The sequence below is a fragment of the Canis lupus genome, chromosome 7 (assembly GCF_003254725.2).
Source record: "Canis lupus dingo isolate Sandy chromosome 7, ASM325472v2, whole genome shotgun sequence".
In the NCBI taxonomy this organism is placed as follows: Eukaryota; Metazoa; Chordata; class Mammalia; order Carnivora; family Canidae; genus Canis; species Canis lupus.
Genome location: NC_064249.1, coordinates 16,385,461 through 16,405,332, shown reverse-complemented (window position 1 = coordinate 16,405,332; position 19,872 = coordinate 16,385,461). Strand labels below are relative to the sequence as shown.

The 19,872-nt window shown below is 45.6% G+C and overlaps 1 protein-coding gene and 1 long non-coding RNA gene across 7 annotated transcripts in view; one reads left to right on the top strand and one right to left on the bottom strand.

Annotated features, from left to right (window-relative positions):
• The window catches only part of NMNAT2 (nicotinamide nucleotide adenylyltransferase 2), a 194,102-nt gene that overhangs the window by 108,844 nt on the left and 65,386 nt on the right, over positions 1-19,872 (top strand). The window lies entirely within an intron of this gene.
• On the bottom strand, positions 8,976-14,056 carry LOC125755405 (uncharacterized). Its single transcript, XR_007411877.1, has 2 exons — positions 13,440-14,056; positions 8,976-9,458 (listed from the first exon to the last, which is right to left on the bottom strand). It is a non-coding gene; the product is annotated as an uncharacterized LOC125755405 (long non-coding RNA).

The following is a 19,872-nucleotide window of genomic DNA, read 5'->3' as shown; positions in this document are numbered from 1 at the left end:
TATGTGTCCTCATTGACACTCCTTCTCCCCATACCCCCCCCACACACACACAGTGAAGCTCAGTGTTTCATGTGTGAAGTTAAAGTTGCCAAAAACGAGCTCTGAGGTCCCTCCTAGCTCACACCCTGATTGCATTTATGAGACCTGTACCAGGGGTGTGATCTTTCAGACCCATCCCCCTCTTCTAGCTGTATCCTGTAACACTGCCATTCTTATAGCTCATGGAATATACTTTCTTCGGAGAGGGGGCCCATTTGAAACCAATAATAAGAGAATTACTAGTTTATTCTTTTTTTTTTTTTTTTTTTTAGTTTATTCTTTAGATTGCACTAGCAAATAAAGAAACCACCCTAAAAGCATGTGCTCATGAGAGCAGCCCCGTATATGGGCATTAAACCTCAGAGTGCAGCTCAGCCTCTCTCCATAAAGAAGCCTGGTCCGCAACATCTTCTAGCATCATCTACGAGGCATTTAGACCTCTGGAAAATGGCAGTAATAGTGCAAATGGATCGAGAGTATTGATGGCTCAAGGTATCTAAGTGATTAAGAATTTAAAAATGGAGCAGGAAATGACTGTTGCCAACGGAGAGAAGCTTCAGCTGAATCCTTGGTCCATTACTCTTGAAGGAATAATTATAATAGCCCACAAACTCAGTGATTCTCCACTATAGATGCTTCTCAAACACACAGCATTTTTTGCTGTAGAGAGGAGGTGGTGAAGATTATTGGCAGAAAGGAAACCTAAATTCAGGACCTCACCGTTTAATAAATTACTTAACCTTTTAAAAAGAAAACTCTGTTAAAACAATAACACCGAATAATATATCAAATAGTGATGTGAGGATTTTAAAGTAAAAAAAAATTATTATTAGGGATGTCTGGGTGGCTCAGTGGTTGAGTGCCTGCCTTCGGCCCAGGACATGATACTGGGTCCCCGGATCGAGTCCCGCATCAGGCTCCCTGCATGGAGCCTGCTTCTCTCTCTGCTTGTGTCTCTGCCTCTCTCTCTCTGTCTCTCTCATGAAAAAATAAATATACTAATAGCATTTTTTCCTATTTCCTTCCCACCATCATCTCATTCTATCATTGTGATAAAGATTTTTCTTCATTCTTTTCATTTTCGAAAACTAAGGTAAAATCTATACAGAGTGGCAAGCTCTGATCTTAGATGTGTAATTCAGTGAATTTCAATAAATAAATACACCCACGTGACCAACTCCCTAGCCAAGATATAGACCATTTCCCCCACCCAGAAAGTGTCCTCATGCCCTCATCCATGCAGCTCTTACCCCTCCCAGACAGCTAATTTTTCTGGGTTTTGTCATTGTAGATTTGTTTTGCATTCTTGAACTTCACATAAATGGAATTACACTATACATTGCTTTGTGTTTGGCTCTCTTTGCTCAACATAATGTTACTGAGGTTTATTTGTGCTCTTGAGCACAAGTTTATTCTTTTTAAACTGCAGAGTAGTCTTTCTTCCATTGTATGAATCTACCATAATTTGTTTATCCCATCTGTGGATGAACATTTGGGCCGTTTCTGGTTTGGAGCTATTGTGCTCACAGCTGCTATGAGCCTTCTTGTAGAAGTATTTTTGTGGACACACGCTTTCATTTCTCTTTGGTAACTAAGTATTTAGGAGTAAAGTTGCTGAGTCATAGGGTAACTGTTTGTGGAGAACTACCTAATGGTTTGTCAAAATGGTTGCCATCTTACAACCTCACCAATTCCAGTTCTTCCACATCTCCACCACCATTTGGCTCTGTCAGTCTTTTTATCTGTAGGTCTTCAAATGGGTAAAAAGTGATGGAAAAAGTAACCAGTGAGAGAAACTGGGTGAAGGAATACATGGGACCCCTTTGCACTGTCTTTGAATCTAGAATTGTTTTCAAAATAAAAAGGTTTAATAATACGTTGTGGTTTTTTTCGAGAAACAGGTGTAAAGTGTTATTTCCTTATTGTTTTATTTTGCATTTCTCTGATTCCTAATGATGTTGAATACTTCACGTGGCTGTCAGTGGCCCATCTCTTTTTTTGTGTGAAATGTGCATTTAAGTTTTCATACATTTTCCTTTAATTGGGTTGTTTGTCTTCTTATTGAGCAGCAGGAGTTGTTTACATATCCTAGATATAAGTCCTCAGTTATATATGTTGCAAATATTTTCTCCACTTCCTTGGTTGCCTATTCATTTTCTTTAAAGTATCTTTTGGGCACCTGGGTGGCTCAGTGGGTTGAACCTCTGACTTTCCTCACTCAGATCATGACCTCAAGGTCCTAGAATCTGGCCGCACGTTGGACTCCCACCCAGCAGATTGTTTGTCCCTCCCATTCGCCTGGCTTCCATGTTTTCTCTCTCTCTCTTTCTCTCTCTCTCTCTCTCTCATAAATAAAATCTTGAAAAAAAGAAGTATCTTTTGATAAGCACAACTTTTAAATTCTGCTGGAAGTTAATTTATCACTTTTTCTTTTGTAGCTAATATTTTTTTGTCCTATGAAAGCTTTGCCTATATTCCAAGGTCACAAATTCATTATCTTATATTTTTTCTAGAAGCTTTATGGTTTTAGCTTTTATATTTAGATAAATGTGGTATGCTTATCTCAAACTAATATTTGTGAATGTCGTGGATAGGAATTGAAATTTTGGGGTGTTTGTTCCATACCTTTATTTAGTTGTTTCAGCACCAACTGTTAAAAGGACTTTTTTTTCTCCACTGATCTGCTTTTATTGCAAATCAATTGACCGTATGTGTGTGGGTCTCTGGAAAGCCATCTAGTCAGATTGGATCTCCGGGATTGATCTTCTACCTTCTTTTTTCTCTCCTATTGTTCTTTGTCTTCATGACCTACTTTATGTGATTTCTTCAGCCAAATCTTCCAACTTTTCTTAGACTTTTAATTTTTGGCTGTAATATTTTCAATTGGCAAGAGTCTTTTCATGTTCTCATATTTGCTATCTCACTTTCATTTCTGTGTTCAAATGTTACTTTCTCTGTGAGGTCTTCTCTGGTCATTGTGTTTAAATTTATGTAATCCCTCCCTGCTAGCTCTGCCTAACTCCCTTCCCTCCTATTTTTTTTTTTCTCTCCGTAGAATTTATCTTCAGCTGGCATACTATAGTTTACCTATTTTTGTGTTTGTTTTCTGTCTCTCTCTACTAGAATGAAAGCTCCCTGAGGGCAGGGTTGTTTAAATGTGTTTTAACTAGTGCTATTACTGTTTCTAGAACCTAGACTAGTGCTCTGCACAGTTAGGCAATAGGAGATCTCTATTGAATGAACTAACAATTGTGTCTTTGTTATAGCATTTTCTTCTTGTTTCATGGAGGCAAAATCTTATCTCTCTGAGGATATTATAGTATCTTTGAATTTTTTTTCCTATTTTCTGCATTTCCACTATTTCTCTGAGTTTCCTCACCCACCTCCATTGTTTATTTTTCTTTTCCTCCTTTATGTTGGATGCTTTCTTTTCTTTTTTTTTTTTTTAAACCTTTTGTTTTAATAAATAAGACATATTGGCTTAGATTTTAAATCACATTTACAGATGAGGAACACTTCTAGGCCCAAACAGGTTAGCGGTGAAGCGACTACCGCTAGGAGGAATGCACGGCCGCCATGTACTTTAAGCCTAAGAGCAAAGACTTCATGTCAGAGATCACCGTACACATCCCCTCTAGGCTCAAGAACTGGAAGACTGGAGGAAGAGCGGAGACTTGGTAAAGCTCCTGTGACCACCATCTGATACCCTCACCTTCACACTACAGAAGCCGACGAAAGTTGTGCTACTTTTAGATACGCTAAGAAAGAACTTTCCTGATTATATGAAGTGAAACTTTCTCTCTATTGTTAACAATTAGGATAAGGGCATTAGCTACACAGAGTATGTTGGATGCTTTCTTCAAATTACTGGTGATCCTTGACTATTCATTCATAATTGGGCTTTGCTGAGTCAGAGAGGGATCCTGTTGACTAATGGGTTTTATGGACATGTATGAGTGGCTCCACCAGTATCCATCCATGGTTTCTCTTGAGCCACTCAGTTTCCCCAAAGAGGGGTCTTCTGCTTAAAGAACATAAACCAGTTTGCTAGTGTTTTGGGAGCCTCATGGGAAAGGAAGCTGTGGATCTCATTGTTTTGCATGGAGACTTTCAGGTAATCCCCTTGTGTTCCAGTAAGCACTTCCTCTCTGCCCTTTACTTTGGCTTGGTTCTCAGAGTCTAGAACATTTTAGGGTTTTTTGCTTCAGAGGGAAATATTCCCATTTCCTGCCAGGGTCAGAGAGGGCCAACAAACACACTAGATGGAGAAGGTCAGGGAGTGTGGAGGTCTAATGGCCCTTTATTTTATTTTATTTATTTTTTTTATTTTTTTAAAAGATTTTATTTATTTATTCATGAGACACAGAGAGAGAGAGAGAGAGAGAGAGAGAGAGAGAGAGAGAGAGGCAGAGACACAGCCAGAGGGAGAAGCAGGCTCCAAGCAGGGAGCCTGACGTGGGACTCCATCCCGGGTCTCCAGGATAACGCACTGGGCTGAAGGTGGCACTAAACCGCTGAGCCACCGGGGCTGCCCTCTAATGGCCCTTTATACCAATTGTTACCTATTCTGTGTTCAGCTCTTTCTTTCTTTTTTCTTTCTTTAAAGATTTTATTTATTTATTTATTTATTAATTTATTTATTTATTTATTCACGAGAGACCGAGAAAGAGGCAGAGACACAGGCAGAGGGAGAAGCAGACTCCCTGTGGGGAGCCCAATGTGGGTCTCAATCTGGGGACCGGGGATCATGCCCTGAGCCAAAGGCAGACAGTCAACCAGTGAGCCACCCAAGTGCCCCCAGCTCTATGCTTTCTAAGTTAATGGTTCCTTAAATCCCAACTCTTAGATTCAATCATGCAAATTAGCTTTGGGCACTGATGTTTGACTTTCTTCACTCTGCTCTGTAAAGTACTGCTCCTGCATCTATATGTAGGTATCTTTTATCTGGTATTACCTCCCCTCCCATTTTCTTTGTCCTTAATATTTTTACTTTCTTATTCCTTTGCTTTCATTTTAGTAGGTTGTGGGGGGTTTTTGTTTTAAGAGAGAGAGAGTGAGAATGGGGAGGGGCAGAGGGAGAGAGAGAGAGAATTTTAAGCAGACTCCATGCCCCCTACAGAGCCTGATATGGGGCTCCATCCCATGACCCTGAGATCATGACCTGAGCTGAAATCAAGAGTTGGATGCTCAACCAACTGAGTCACTCAGGTGCTCCCATTTTAGTGGAGTTTTAAGAGAGTGGAAATAAATGTATATATTCAGTCTGCCAAGTATAACAGTAAGTCGGCTGTAAGGATTAAATGAAAAGTGAAGGGGACAGTGACTCATAGTGTTGAGTACCATGTTTAATCCAGTCCCCCAGCTTGATTCTGAATCGAGTCCAGTAGGCTTAGATTTGATCATAGCACTGCTCTAGTAACATCACCATGCTGATGCTGGTTAAAAATCAACAAACAGAAGTTCACCATACTGATTTAGGGAGGCATTAAAATCTGTTGCTAGGGAATAAAGTTGGTATTAGAGGAAATCACATAAATTCAGGGAGTAATTTCTGACTAGGCTTTAGTTCTTCCCAGAAGCAAGTTTCATAGAGTTCCGGGGCTTAGCTGTGAAAGTCTCTGCCTCCTACATCCTTGTAAACCTTTTCATCTCTTAAGAACATCCTGTGCACAGCAGATGTTGTGTGCACAGCTTCTTATAGTCACATATTATTTATCCAACAAACATTAGTGTCTATAATATGCCAGGCACTGTTCAGGCTGAGGATTAAAAAGTAAATTAAACCCGGTTCTAACTCCTGAGATCCTACAATCTAGTTGGAAAAACATAAAAATAATAAAGTAAAGTAAATGATCTTACTTAGGGTTAACTACAAGAAGAGGTATGCTTGACTAGCATAGGAGCAGAGAGAAAGGTATGATCAAATTCATCCTGGAACACAAGGAGAGGCTTCCAGAACAATGTATGTGTTGTCCTTCTGGGAAGATGTATTTTTTTCCCCAAGCTTCAGGAAAGCATTATACAGGTGAGAGAAATGTCCATCCTACAGACACATAGCCATGCTCTAACTGAGGATAACCTGATTGGAAACATCCTCAAGCTTGGTGCAGCAAAAACACCTATCTATGGATCACAAAAAGAGCCCTTGACTCTGAAGCTCCTCACCACAGAAGGCGGTGTGGAGGTGATGACTGCGGTGGTGGTTCATTCGCATCTGACATTAATGAGTGAAGGATTATCTCCTTCCCGCCTGCATCTGTAGCCAGAGATGTAGATTTTCCAGGGCATAGGGATGAATTAAGTGGAGAGGTATAGGGCAGCACAAGACCATGTGGTTTCTATCAGACATTTCTTTTTTTAAAAAAAGATTTTATTTATTTATTCATGACAGACACAGAGAGAGAGAGAGGGAGAGAGGGAGAGAGAGGCAGAGAGAGAGAGAGAGGCAGAGAGAGAAGCAGGCTCCAAGCAGGGAGCCGGATGTGGGACTCGATCCCAGGACTCCAGGATCACACCCTGGGCTGAAGGCAGGCACTAAACCGCTGAGCCACCGGGGCTGCCCAATCAGACATTTCTATTTGGACATCAGAGTGGATGCCGTTGCTGTTAACAGAAATGGGATCTAATAAGGAGGAGGAAACCTATTGTGTTGGTGGTTGTTATTTTGGTTGTGGTTGTTTGATGACCTTTCACAGAAGCCCCGGAAAGTGAGAATAATGGGACAGTAGAGTGAATTAAATGAGGGAGCATCTGTAAAATGCTTGGTAGGTTATAGTAACTATTGATAACTATTATCAATCAATATGGTTATGGAGTTGGGAGACCTGATTGAATCATGCTTCTGTGATAACCTAATCCCAACTGTGCTCTAGTTCCTGGATTCTCTCTACTTCGGACAATATCATGTGACCTCTTCCTGACCCACTGACTAGAGCAAGCAGAAGTGGGCCTAGAGCCTCTCCGCTGGAGCCTCCCAAACTCCAGTGCTCAGCCCTCCACAGCTGTTTGAGTTGGAACCTAAGGTCCTAGTGTTACTGTGCTCACCTCAGCACCCCACCTGGGGGCCTATGGTCAGAGCAGGCACAGATAGGCTCTTGGGTGTGTTGATATGAATGTAGTTAAAGGTGGTTTTCAGCCTCGGGCGGCCTTCATGTAAAGCACAGAGTGTGTTGAAGGGCTTGCTCCAACTGGGGGCTCAGCATCTCCACGTGGGCTTGTGTCTGTGCAGTGAGGAAGAGAAACAAACACCTCCCCCTTGAGGAAGCTGTGTAGAAGGCCACAGAATGTCTCCACTGACATTTGTTAACCAGATTGCACAGGTGACTGTTGGGGATGGGGTAGCGAGGACACCTAACCTGCTTGCCCTTCCAGCACCCCTCCGGGGGACGCCCTGGGCCCTGCACACCTCCACGACAGTATTGTGTCAAGACAAACCCCAGCCTGCGTGTCATGGTCATGTGATACATTGCTCTAGGTGGGGTGGGAAGAAGCTTTTGATAAGCTCATCTGCTGGAGGGGATCCTTCCCAGCGTCCTCTTCATTCACTGAGGAAAAGCTATCATGCACGTTTCTCAAAGCCCCCCGGACTCCCATTTATCACTTCTTCCTTCCAGCTCTCATACCATTGGGAACAGTTAGACTGCACTGGTGGATCCCTGAGATAGCTGGAGACAACAAATTCACAGCCAGAAATGACAGACTTAATGGCAGGAGAGGGAAGCACCAGCAGTAGATGCTCTGTGAAAAAAGCCAAGAGGAGCACCATGTTTGAGGCTTACCCAGCAATGGTTTGGGTCGTGGGAAAGTCAAATTGTGTAGTGAGCTTATTTGTTTCCTCTTACTGCTGGAATAAGTTGCTGCAAATTGATGGTTTTAAACAACATAAATGTATTACCTTATAACTCTGGAGGCCAGAAGTCTAAAATCAGTCAGGCAGGCTGCTTTCCCTTCTGGAGGCTCTAGGGAAGAATCTGTTTCCCTGTCCATTCCATCTTCTAGAAACTGCCACATCCTTCAGTTTATGGCGTCCCATTACTTCAACATCTGCTTTCCTCATCACTTCTCCTTTCCCGACGCTGACCCCCTTGCCTCTCTCTTATAAGGATTCTAATGTTACAAGTCGACCCAAATAATCCAGGATAATCTCTCCATCTCAAGATCCTTAACTTAATGACATCTGCAAAGTCCTTTGGGCCTGTGAGATAACATACTCCCAGGTTCCGGCAGTTAGGATGGAGATATCCTTCCGGGGTGGGGGGAGGCACTATTCTGCTTACCACGATAGAGATGACCTCCTCAACCCATTCCCAAATTGAGCATTCTTTTGGTCAAAAGGGCTATCTTTGGGTTTATCTGGAGGTGTTCGGTAACACCTCTGAGTGATGGGGTATCGAGGATTCACTTTTACCAACTCCAAGTACCCCCTGGAGGGCTCTCTGGGTATTGGCTTCCTCCTGGATTTTGTTCTTTCCTCCAAAAGAATTTTGTATGGCTGGATGGAGTCCTTTTCTATGGGGTTTTTAGTGGGGGCCAGATGCATCCCAGCTCTGTGCCAGCATTGCCTGGTGACACAGACATCACAACCTTGCCCAGCCATAAGACCAGGGGCGACCTCCCTGCATCTTTATCTCGTTTGCCATTACCCTGTGGTTCCTGATAGGCTGATGGCTGTCACTGTTGCCAACAAAATGAGGGGAAATGTGCAGAGGTTTCAAAAGCCATGAAGCCAGCAGGGAGGGAGGGAGGGCAGGGTGCCTAGACCTAGGCCTGTGTGAAGCTGGGAGAATTTCATAGTGAGTTTGGACCTCTAGAGAAACAGTTATATCCAAGGAAGTCATGGAATTTCCTTCTGGTCCAACATGGCTTAAAAGTGACCTTGGGGTGGCCCTCCTGGGCTTAGTCAACATGTCATTCAGGCAGACTCAAAGGCAGGCGAGTGTCTTTTTGAGTTTTTATTTTTTATTTTTTTTTAAATTTTATTTATTTATTCACGAGAGACACACACAGAGAGAGGCAGAGACACAGGCAGAGGGAGAAGCAGGCCCCATGCAGGGAGCCCGATGTGGGACTTGATCCAGGGTCTCCAGGATCACGCCCTGGGCTCAAGGTGGCGCTAAACCGCTGAGCCACCAGAGCTGCCCTCTTTTTGAGTTTTTAAAATTTCTTTCCCTATTTGGTGCAGGGTTGGCTGGTGACACTTCACTTCATCCTCTGTGCTCATGCGGATCCCAAAGCTCATTTCGAGCCCCTTCTGCATTGTAGTTGTCCTCGGTTTCCCCTCCCTTTGGTCCTGGTCTACATGACGTGTGCTTTAATTTATTCAGTATTTGGTGCCTTTTACACTGAGTATTCTCAGTGATTAATAGCGTACCCTGCCTCTTCTCATTTAACTCCACCACATCTCCTGGGTTATGGTGTCCCTGAAAGACAGATGAGATAAAGTTGTCTGAGAAAAAAAATCCCTTGTTGTTGAGATCAGTTAATACAGAAAGGAGTAGGCTTAACTTTGTGAACCTGGACCCTGCATTCAAATTCTAGAAAAGGGGCAGCCCGGGTGGCTCAGCGGTTTAGCACGGCCTTCGGCCCAGGGTGTGACCCTGGAGCCCCGGCATCGGCATCAAGTCCCACGACAGGCTCCTTGCATGGGGCCTGCTTCTCCCTCTGCTTGTGTCTCTTTCTCTGTCTCTCTCTGTCTCTCATGAATAAATAAATAAAATCTTTAAAAAAAAAATTCTAGAAAAGGCCGGCTGGCACTTTGTTTACAGTCATACAAAGTTCTCCAACAGAACGCCAAACTCCTGGCTGGGAGGCCTGCGCCGAGTTTTGGCAGAGTTCTTATCAGAGGACACGGGCTCAATTCAGAGGGTTACCAAGGGGTGCGAAGGGGGACATGCTGCTGGCAAAAGAGTCGTGTGGGTGAGTGGGAGGCAGATGGAGGGAGCCCCGGATAGTCAGCGGTGTGCATCTGGCAATCTGAAGAGGCTGAGGCCGGAGGGCCCAACAGAGAGAGCAGGGATCCCTCCAGAAAGGAAGGGAGTTCCAAAAGAAAGCCTGGTGGCTTTTCATTATGGGGAGAAGGTGTTTACATTCCAGGGCCCCCCCCACTCCCTCGGCCCACCCCTGGGCAGACCTGCCTCTGCTTCCTTCTGCCGCTCAGCCCACGGGTACCTGCCTTCCTTTCATCTGCTCTGTGCAGCAGGGTCCCCTGCCAGCAGCTCGCCCTGCAGCTCCCTTCTCCTCCCTGCCAGCCTCCCGCTCCCCTCCTTCCCAGCTGCAAGCCACAAACAGGCACCCTCCACGCAGCCCCTGCCCCAGTGGCCCTATGGGTTTTAGGACAACAGCTGTGATCGACATCTGCCCTCTTTCCTATGTGATCACTCTGTGCACCCCTGCCCACGCCCCACCGCACCCCAATTTCTCATGTTTCTCTTCCATCACTGGAATTGCCATTAGGGATTCAGGGTGGAGGGACCCCAGCTGAGTCTAGTGCTCCATCTCTGCCTGAAAATCAAGCATGACCCCTCAACAAACCTGGCAAAGTGAGAGGGAGGAAGGGTAGGGGAAAAAGATTAAAGAGAGAGTGCGCCCTGGAAAGGGAAGGAAACAGAGGAGGTTCCACATTTCTGAGAGGTTGAATGAAGATGGGAATGTGACACAGAGAACATTCAGACAGAGATTGGCAGCTCTGAGCCCTGCATATTTCACTCTAGACCTCTGTTCCTGCTTGAATTTATCCTTAAAAATGCAGGTTGGCCAAAAAACCCAAACCCCACATGTTTGGGGGTTAATAAGAAATGCCTCATTTGTTTAGGAGTTCCTTTTCGGAGTCAACTCTATCCTTCCAGAGCTGGCAGCAGGCTGGCGCAGACTTCAGGAAGCACCCACAGCCTCCAGCAGGAGCCTGAGACACCCTCTCCTCCTACCAGGCTCTGCTTTCGAAGGTGGAGGGACTTGGCAGGTCAGCCTATGGTCCCACTGCCACCTGCAATGTCATCAAGGGCATCACTAGCTCAAGTACACTTAGAAAGAAGATGGAGCTTTCCTGAGGAGGGAGGGTGGTAAGCGAGGTGATGGGCTTGAGGTAGCTCAAGCTGCAAGCCAGCATCCTTCCTACCCGCCTTTCTGTGGGTCTCCACCCGCTGCTTTTGTACCACAGCCCCTGGTGGTGAGGGGCTCTGTCCAGCTGATGTCCCAGGAAGGCTTTACCCCCAGACTCCTCATCAGACTAAAGATCTCCAGAGGTTGCTGGGTTGTATTTAACAAACACACATCTAGGGTGCGCTGCCCATGCCAGTGTTCAGCCCGTCTTACCCACATTAATTATAATAATGCTGAAACAAACCTACGAGATAGATACTGTTTTTACCTCCCATTTTACAGATAAAACGGCTGAGGCATAAAGCTGTTAAGTAGCTGGCCAGAGCCCATGCAGCTGGGGAGGGGTGGAGCTAGGATTGGAACCTGGGCATCTGGAAGCAGATCCATGCTCTAAGTCACCAGTTATGCTACCACTCATGCTGGCTTCCCTTTGTCTCCCTGTTCTGCGCCCAGCCTCCGCTTTGGGTGGGAAGAGGAGTTTGATAGAGTGAGTAGAGCACATCCTGGAGCTCAATAAACTTGATTCTAGTCTGGCTTCTGTCACTGGCCAGGTGTCCCTGTGCACCTGGCTTGAGCTCTCTGCATCGCAATTCCACATCTTTAGCTGGCTGACTTCTAGAGACCACTCCAACACGGAAGGCTTGCAAGGCCCCCATAGAGCACTCAGCTCTGCCTGGGCCAAGCCATCCCTGCAGCTGCCTGAAGCTCATGTTGGGGATCCCCAGAGGAAGAGGGAGGGAGGGAGGAAAGCAAACACATTTGGCAGGATGGCAATGGGTGGGCAGCCTCCATTGGAAAGATGGACAGCTGTAATGAGGCTCTGACAGTGTCCCCTGTGAGGGGGACAGTGAGAGTTTGGATAATGATCTTAACAGGGAGATCCTCTTAGAATTATAACCCCCATGATGATGTCCATGGTTATAGTCCTCATGGCAGGGTTAGCAGGAAATTGCCAAGGACTACACCCCACCAGCCAAAGGCTAACTCAAGTAGATCTCCCATGCAGGCAGTAGCAGATAGATTTCAGTTACTTCTTAATGACTTGGAGACATGTACACTTTAATTGCATTTAAATGGACTATTTTACCTAATTAAGAGTCAGGATCAGAGAGTTAAAAATTGAAGCGTCCTATTTCCTCAATGCTAAGATGCATGCTTTTCCTATTGAACATTTCTAAAATTGGAATGTCATATAAACTTATTTCTAATATAGTGTGTCTCCCTAACACACACACAGGAATTATTGAATGCTCGTGGTGCATGTTAAAATTAAAGAAATGTAATAGCATTATTGCTTTAGTCTATGTTGACGGTGGGAACAAAAAATCACTTCAATAAGAAGAGGGACTTCATTATAATAATCACAAACCCTTGTGGGCAAGAATGGGCCTCAAAGAGGCTCGAAACTCAAATTTGGAGTGCTGTGGCGATTCCTTAAAGTATATTCATCTCTCATCTTTGCCTCTTCTGTGTACCCGATTCATCATTCACTCATTCCTCTGACTTGCAACCTCTATACCTCAAGATTCACCACATAAAATGGTCAACCCCAGCCTCATAGAAGGACCAAATCTTTCCAACTCCATGTTTTTTCTATCTCTCTCTCCTCCAGTCCCAATATTAGGGGGGAAATTCCTCTTTGTCCTTCTAGTCCAATCATCCATGAGTGGAGTGGAGACCAGGGCCACATTTTTCATGATGGCCACCAGCACCCTGTCTCTGTGGGTTCTCAGATCAGTTTAGGGAGACACCAAATTGGGCAGACATTCCTTAAGATCACCCCACAGGAGGCAGAAGTTTACCACTGTAGAGCCTCATTCCAGTGGCGCCATGTGTTGGCTCTGGGAAGGACTGTAGGCAGGGCACCAGGGGAAAAGTCATTTAGATTAGAATCAGGATGACTGCAGGCTCTGATGGCAGATCTGATGGGCAGATCAGCAAAGGCCATGCTGGCTCACTCGGGGCTTCCCCGGTACCTTGCACAGTTCTCCGCCACCCTCAGGTAGGACTAGAGGACAGAGGGACCATTGCCCAAGGACTTCTGAGGAGGGGCAGGGAGGCAGAGGTGGGGAATCACAGAAAACAACTTGTCTAGAAAGGTTCACTGACTTTTAGATTAGCACCACTTTCCAAAATGCCCTCTGAGGGTCCAGATTTGCTGATCTCATCCTCAGACTGTATCCAGAGAAAGCATACCCCCTCACCCCTACACACAGTCTCTGGAGGTACGGGGCAGTGGGACAGATGGGGGGGATAGGAATTCAGGAAGCCAGGGTCCCAAGCTGCGGTGTCTGGCCCCTCACCTTTGTCAGGTACTTGCCAAGTCAGTCTCCTCCAGTGGCTGGGGTCCGGCTGCAGTGCTGTGTGGTCTTCAGTTCCAGGATCAAATGATGAACCCTTCACACGACACCTGCCCCTCTCATCTCTGGCCCTGAGCTCTGGCTGCCACAACTTCTCCATCTGCCATGGAAGCTGCGGAGGCAGCTGATGTTGATAAGCCACCGACCCAGAGATTTGGCAAGAGAGCTGCTTGCTAATTTGGAGAGGATGTTAAGTGAGAAAGGGTAGTAGTGTTCAGTGCTAGCTCCTCTGAAACCCAGGGGAGCCAGGGAGAAGACAGGGGCAGGGAGGAGCTGAGAGGAAAAGCAATAGCTTTCCAGGGCAAAAGAAGAAAACCAGCAGCCAAAAAGACTATTTTTGCTTCCCATTCTCCATGCACTACTCCCCAGAGATCTGCCCGAGTGACTCACGAATGTCCTTGTGCACAGAGAAATCACCTGCTATGTGGGCACAGAGAGCTAGCTCTGTGCTGCTGAATAAATATCCCCTCTCTTCTTCAGCCACTCACCTCTACCACCCACTCCCTGGCAAACCATTCTGGGAAACTCTAGTCTCTGTGCAGTGTGCAGATTTCTGAATTGGTAAGAGTTGTTGGAACACAGACAGTAAGAGGCATCGGTACACGCCAACTGTTGAGGTAACAAGGGGGATTGCATGCAAATATGGCCCATTTGGCGTACTGGATTGTTGATTCTTAGGCCAACCCATCTCCATAATTTGCTGTGCGAACGGAGATAAATTATCTCACCAATATCTGTTCCTACTTTCCTATTAAAGAAAAAAACAAAACAAAACAAAAAACCATGAGCACTGCTGGGAAGTGGTAATGGTGTCAGCCATCCTGCCCCTTTTACTCCTGTGTGGGGTGACTGGAGACTGATTCCACTCTTCTCCTTATCTTGGTTCTTCCCCAGTCCTCTTACATCCACTTGGTTATCCAGGCCCTTCCCTCACCCCCAGAGCCAAATCCTCAGCTACCCTGGTAATTAGATATGGTTGTCAGGGAAGATGTGTATCTTGAGTCCATCCTCCTCTTTCCTTCTCCCTTGTCAACTCTTACCCTCTTCCATGGCCAAAGCACTCCTCTAGCTTCTCAGTTCATTCTCCTCACAGCCCAGAGTGCTTTCCTAAAACATGCCACCATCTTTTTTAAAAATTATTTTTTATAAAGATTTTTATTTATTCATGAGAGACACATAGAGACAGAGACATAGGCAGAGGGAGAAGCAGGCTCCCTACAGGGAGCCTGATGTGGGGCTGGATCCCAAGACCCCAGGATCAAAATCTGAGCCAAAGGCAGATGCTCAACCACTGAGCCACCCAGGCGCCCCACATGCCACCATCTTACATCCCCTCAATGACATCATCCTTCCCTTCGGGTACACCCAACATGATCTGTTGTCTGCGGAACCACTCAGTGATGCTAGACTTTGCATGTTCTGAACACACTGAACTTTAGCCTGCCTTAAAGTCTTTGCTCATGACATTGCCTCTACTCAGAATGCTAAGCCTCTAAATCTCTGTCTCTGGATCCCCGTCCTACTCATGCCTCAAGTGAAAATTATTTTTTCCAACCTATCTTCCCTGACAATCATATCTAAGTAGCTCTCTTCCCCTGTTCCATGTGTGCCTGATTACTTCGTTCTGTTCGTTACTTGATTATTTCATTCTACAAACATTTCATGTTTCTCAATTTGCATTTATGTGTATACTTCAATATAAATGCCAGTCTTCTCTGTCTCCCTCCTCCACGATGTAAGCTGCATGGAGCAGGGACGTGTCTTTTTGCCCCACTCCTGACCGTTAGCACCCAGGCAGAGTACCTGAGATATAGCAGGTGCTCAATAAATATTTATTTACTTCTTTTATGAGCACCTATGATGTGTGTACCATGTGATGGGCAAATAGTAATGAAATAAAATAGATTGCCCACATAGGGCTAATGGTCATAACACAAGATTTAACTACTATTTGAGTGTGAGCAGGGGGGAAAGGTGATGACTCTTTTAATATCCAAACCACACTGAAATTGCATTTTTAAAAAATGGAAACAACAGAGTGATCTGGTTTGCTCCATTGGGGAAATGATATAAGGTGAAAGAAGGTTTTATTTAAAGTAGCTCCAGCCCACGTGTAGTGCTTTGGGCCTACTTAGACATATTCTTTAGAGGCTTCTGGTGCACTTTCCCCAAACCATCAAGCATTAAATTAGCTTAAAGAAAACCATAAAAATTGCCCTGAGTCTCTTAAAGAACATGACACTTTTCATTTTTCCATTTTATTCATGCAGGTAAATGTATGTATCTCTCCAGAGTATTTATGGATTTTAATCCTTTTACAAGGTGACTGTGTTTGCATTCAGTTGAAAGAGGGAATAAAATCCTTTTACCTACACTGAGGAAGAAATTGAATGTAAAATGGAGCTGGCTTAGGTAGGAAAAGAGCACTGGCTAGGATTTAGGAAGCTCAGATGCTGGAGTCAGTCCCACCACCAAGTAATTGCTGAGTCAGATCATTTCACAGGGCCTCAAGTCTCTTGCTTGGAAAGTTAAGGGTCTGGACTTAGATGTCCTGATCTACTGGAGGCAGAAGACCAGGATGGATAATGATAAAATGGGAGACGCTGGGCCAGCAGCCCCTAATCATCTATTCTGTGCCCAGAGAGAAGAATTGGTATGATTTCTGGCTCCTGGGTAACCCCAAGGATTTCTTGGTTGGATCACAGTCACTGAACCCACATTTACCCTCTAGTAAACACTCTATGGGTGGGGGGCGTTCTGGGAGTCTAGAGATCCATTCAATTCGTCATTCATCAATAAATATTTATCAAGACCTACTACTACTACAGCACCAGGAATAGAGCACATAATAGTGATGGAAGGAAGTCTCAGATCCTACCATCAGGGAATTTAAGTCTGAGAGAGACAGGTAGCAAGCCAAAGAGAAAGAAAAAAGTACAATGTGAAGTGTTAAGAGGCTGGAAGCAAGGGGCAAAGACAGAGGATGACACCGGAAAGCACATAGGAAAGGGTCAAAGAAGACTCTCCAGAGAAGGTGGCATCCATTTGAAGGAGCAAAAAGGAAGAAGAGAGAGCTTGTTCAAAGGCAGGAAAAGGCTTGGAGTATGGAGGAACTCAAGGAAGGCCAGAGAAGCTGACATTCAGTGGTCTAGGAAGAGGCTTGAAATAAGGTTGGTGAAGAAGGTAGAAGCCAGACCATGCAGGACCTTCTGGGTCAAAGTAAGAGGTTTGGATCTGGATTGTAAGTAGGAGAAATAGTATGACTGGATTTACATGTCACCAGTGTGACATTTCCCACTTTGAACAGTACAGTGTACAGACACTTAATTTTGTTTATTTCCCTGTGACGAAGCTCAGCTAATGAGAGTCTTTTTGCCTTGTCAGTGCCGATGACATAGTAAGTTCTGGTACTCGCTTTTAATATCCTCTCAGCAAGTTCAGAACTCTTCCCTTCCTTTTCCTTCTCCCTTTCTCCTGGGATTTGCTCAAAATCCCAAGGGGCATTATGTACCTTTCTGATTTGGAGGAAGGGCACCTGACCCATGCTCATCCTCTGCTGGGGTTTTGTTTTTGTTTTGTTTTTAAGATTGTATTTATTTATTCAGGAGAGACATAGAGAGAGGTAGAGACATAGGCTGAGAGGGAAGCAGGCTCCCTGCAGGGAGCCCGATGTGGGACTCAATCCTGGGACTCTGGGATCACGTCCTAAGCTGGAGGCAGACGCTCAACCACTGAGCCACCCAGGTGCCCCTGGCACCTGCTGTTTTAATGTAGCTTGGCATCTGGGCAATATGAATGAACGTCTCTAGGGGTCTCCTCCTCCAAGTTCCGCTTTCATTTCAGTTCTTACTGCTCTGCCCCCTCTCAGGTCCCCAGTCTGCTCACCCACCCTGAAGCTTCTGACTTTGGGACCCCTTGCACATTTTATGATGATCCTCCATCAAGCCTCTAGGCTAACCCTTGTCCCACTTTGGCACATAGGCACTGGTCAGATGTCCGCTTCATAAAGGAAGCAAAGATAATGGGGCAGGGCAGGAGGAGACAGCAGGGGAGGTTGTATCTCAGTCCCTTTCTCATTTACATCAACGGTGCATCCCTGGTTGGTGCTGAAATTTTTGTTCAGAGCTGCAGAGGCTAGTGGGGTCAAGTTCTTTCTACTCTCAGCTTCTCAAACTTCACTGATTTGGTCTCCATACCACAGTCATGGGGGAGTGCGGACAGCAGTGAGCCATGTTCCAGGCTCAGTTTATTTATTTATTTGTTTATTTTTACAAGCTTTCATTTATTTATTCATGAGAATACATGAGACACACACAGAGAGGCAGAGACACAAGCAGTAGGAGAAGCAGGCTCCCTGTGGGGGAACCTGACACAGGACTCCATCCCAGGATCCTGGGATCACAACCTGAGCCAAAGGTGGACGCTCAACAACTGAGCCACACAGATGCCCTCCAGGCTTGGTTTAAATGCGCGCCCTTTCCAATCCCGTTCTCCTCTAAGATCCACTCCCTGGTCATCTAGAGAAGAGATGAGTGTCACTTGGAGTATGGTGGTGGCAGTGAAGATGGAAAGAAGCTGGTGAGGTTTAGAGGCTGTTGATGTGTCAGATGGGGATGGGGAGGTTTTGGGAGAGGGAGAAAACGAGAGACCTCCCTGGCTGCTGGCTTTAGCAACTAGGTCCTGGATAGTGTTCTGTTGCAGGGAGGGAGCAAGCAGGTGGGGCCTGGTGGTGGTACAGATTTGGGGTTGGATATCAAGAATCTAGTTTTGTATGTATCAAGTTTGAGATATTTGTGAGAGAGATCCAAGTGAGAGATGTCAAGCAGATCGTTTGATTTCTGAGATTAAAGCTCAGGGGAGAGGTCTGCGAGGTGATTGAAATTTGGGTGTTGTCAGCAGACAGATGGTGCTTAAAATCATGGGAATGGACCTTAAGTAGTCTCAAGTGTTCAGGTGGGGCTTAGGCATCGCTGTGTGGTCCTGAAGATTTCACCTCGTGATTTGGGTAAGAAGAGCTTAGGCTCCAGATGGCGGTTCCAGGGGCCCTGAGGACCCAGGTGGTGGATCAGTGATCCCCTGACAGCTGCTGCTGCTCACTCTGCAGACTTTGTTAGTCTGCTGATATGTGGGCGCTCCCAGCTGGGGACAGCGGTTGGGATGGGCCCAGCTTGGGAGGAGTCAGGGTGGGAGGTGGGAGAGGTCTGGCCATCTGGATGGGGTGGGTGGAGCAGGCTATTTCTAGGCTATCTTCCCTAAGTGGTTGCGATGACTCCTTGAGCCTTCAGGCCCAGGGTACAGCACAGGAGAGTGAAGAGGAAGAATTCAAGACCCACTGAGCACAGCTAAGGAGCGCCTGGGACCATACACCTGAACATGTTCTTTCCCCCCAGGGTCTCACGGGCAGATGATACTATAATCCCTCATATTCATACTCCTTCTTAACCCAGAAACCCACACAGTATAGTGTCAGAGCGTGTCATATTCAGGAAAATCAGTGTGGCATTCACTTATCTTTTTTTTTTTTTTTTAAGATTGTATTTATTTATTTGAGAGGGAGAGATGAATGACAGGGAGAAGGAGAGAGAATCTGAAGCTGACTCTGCACTGAGCACAGAGGCCAACTTGCGGCTCCATCCCAGGATCCTGAGATCATGACCAGAGCTGGAACCAAGTGTCAGACACTTCACTGACTAAGCCGCCCAGGTGCCCCTAGCATTCACTTGTAATTTAAGAGTTACTCCATCTTTACTGCCAACGATGTTAAAGGCACTCAAATGCACGGTCCCAGTAATGTTAATTAAAATCTTCGTTCTTTTTCTATTCATATGATTTACACACCACACACAGCTGTTCAGCACCATCACTGTCAAACCTGGCTCTCCCTCCCCCATTAATAAACTCTTCTAGGCCAGCCTCTCTGGGTGCCTTCCTCCCTACCCTGCTCTCCCCCCTCAGCCCTTTATTATGTATGTGTCTGGCCTTTCTGCTTGGAGGAAAGCATGCATCCTTCTTGAAACTGGGGAAAAGGGGGTTTAGGGAAGTAGGTTGAAATGACAGGACTCTCAGGCACCTGGGTGACTCAGTGGTTGAGCAGCTACCTTTGGCTCAGGTTGTGATCCAGGGGGTCCTGGAATTTTGTCTGGCATCGGGCTCTCCAGAGGGAACCTGCTTCTCTGTCTGCCTATGTCTCTGCCTCTCTTTGGGTGTCTCATGAATAAATAAACAAATAATCTTTTTAAAAAAAGAATAAATAAAATCTTTAAAAAAAATGACAGGACACACTCTGGTGGAAGGAGCAATGGACTTTTTGTTTCAGTGCACACTTCTGGGGTCAACTGACACCTCTACACTCTCCTTCCACCTTCCCAACAACCTT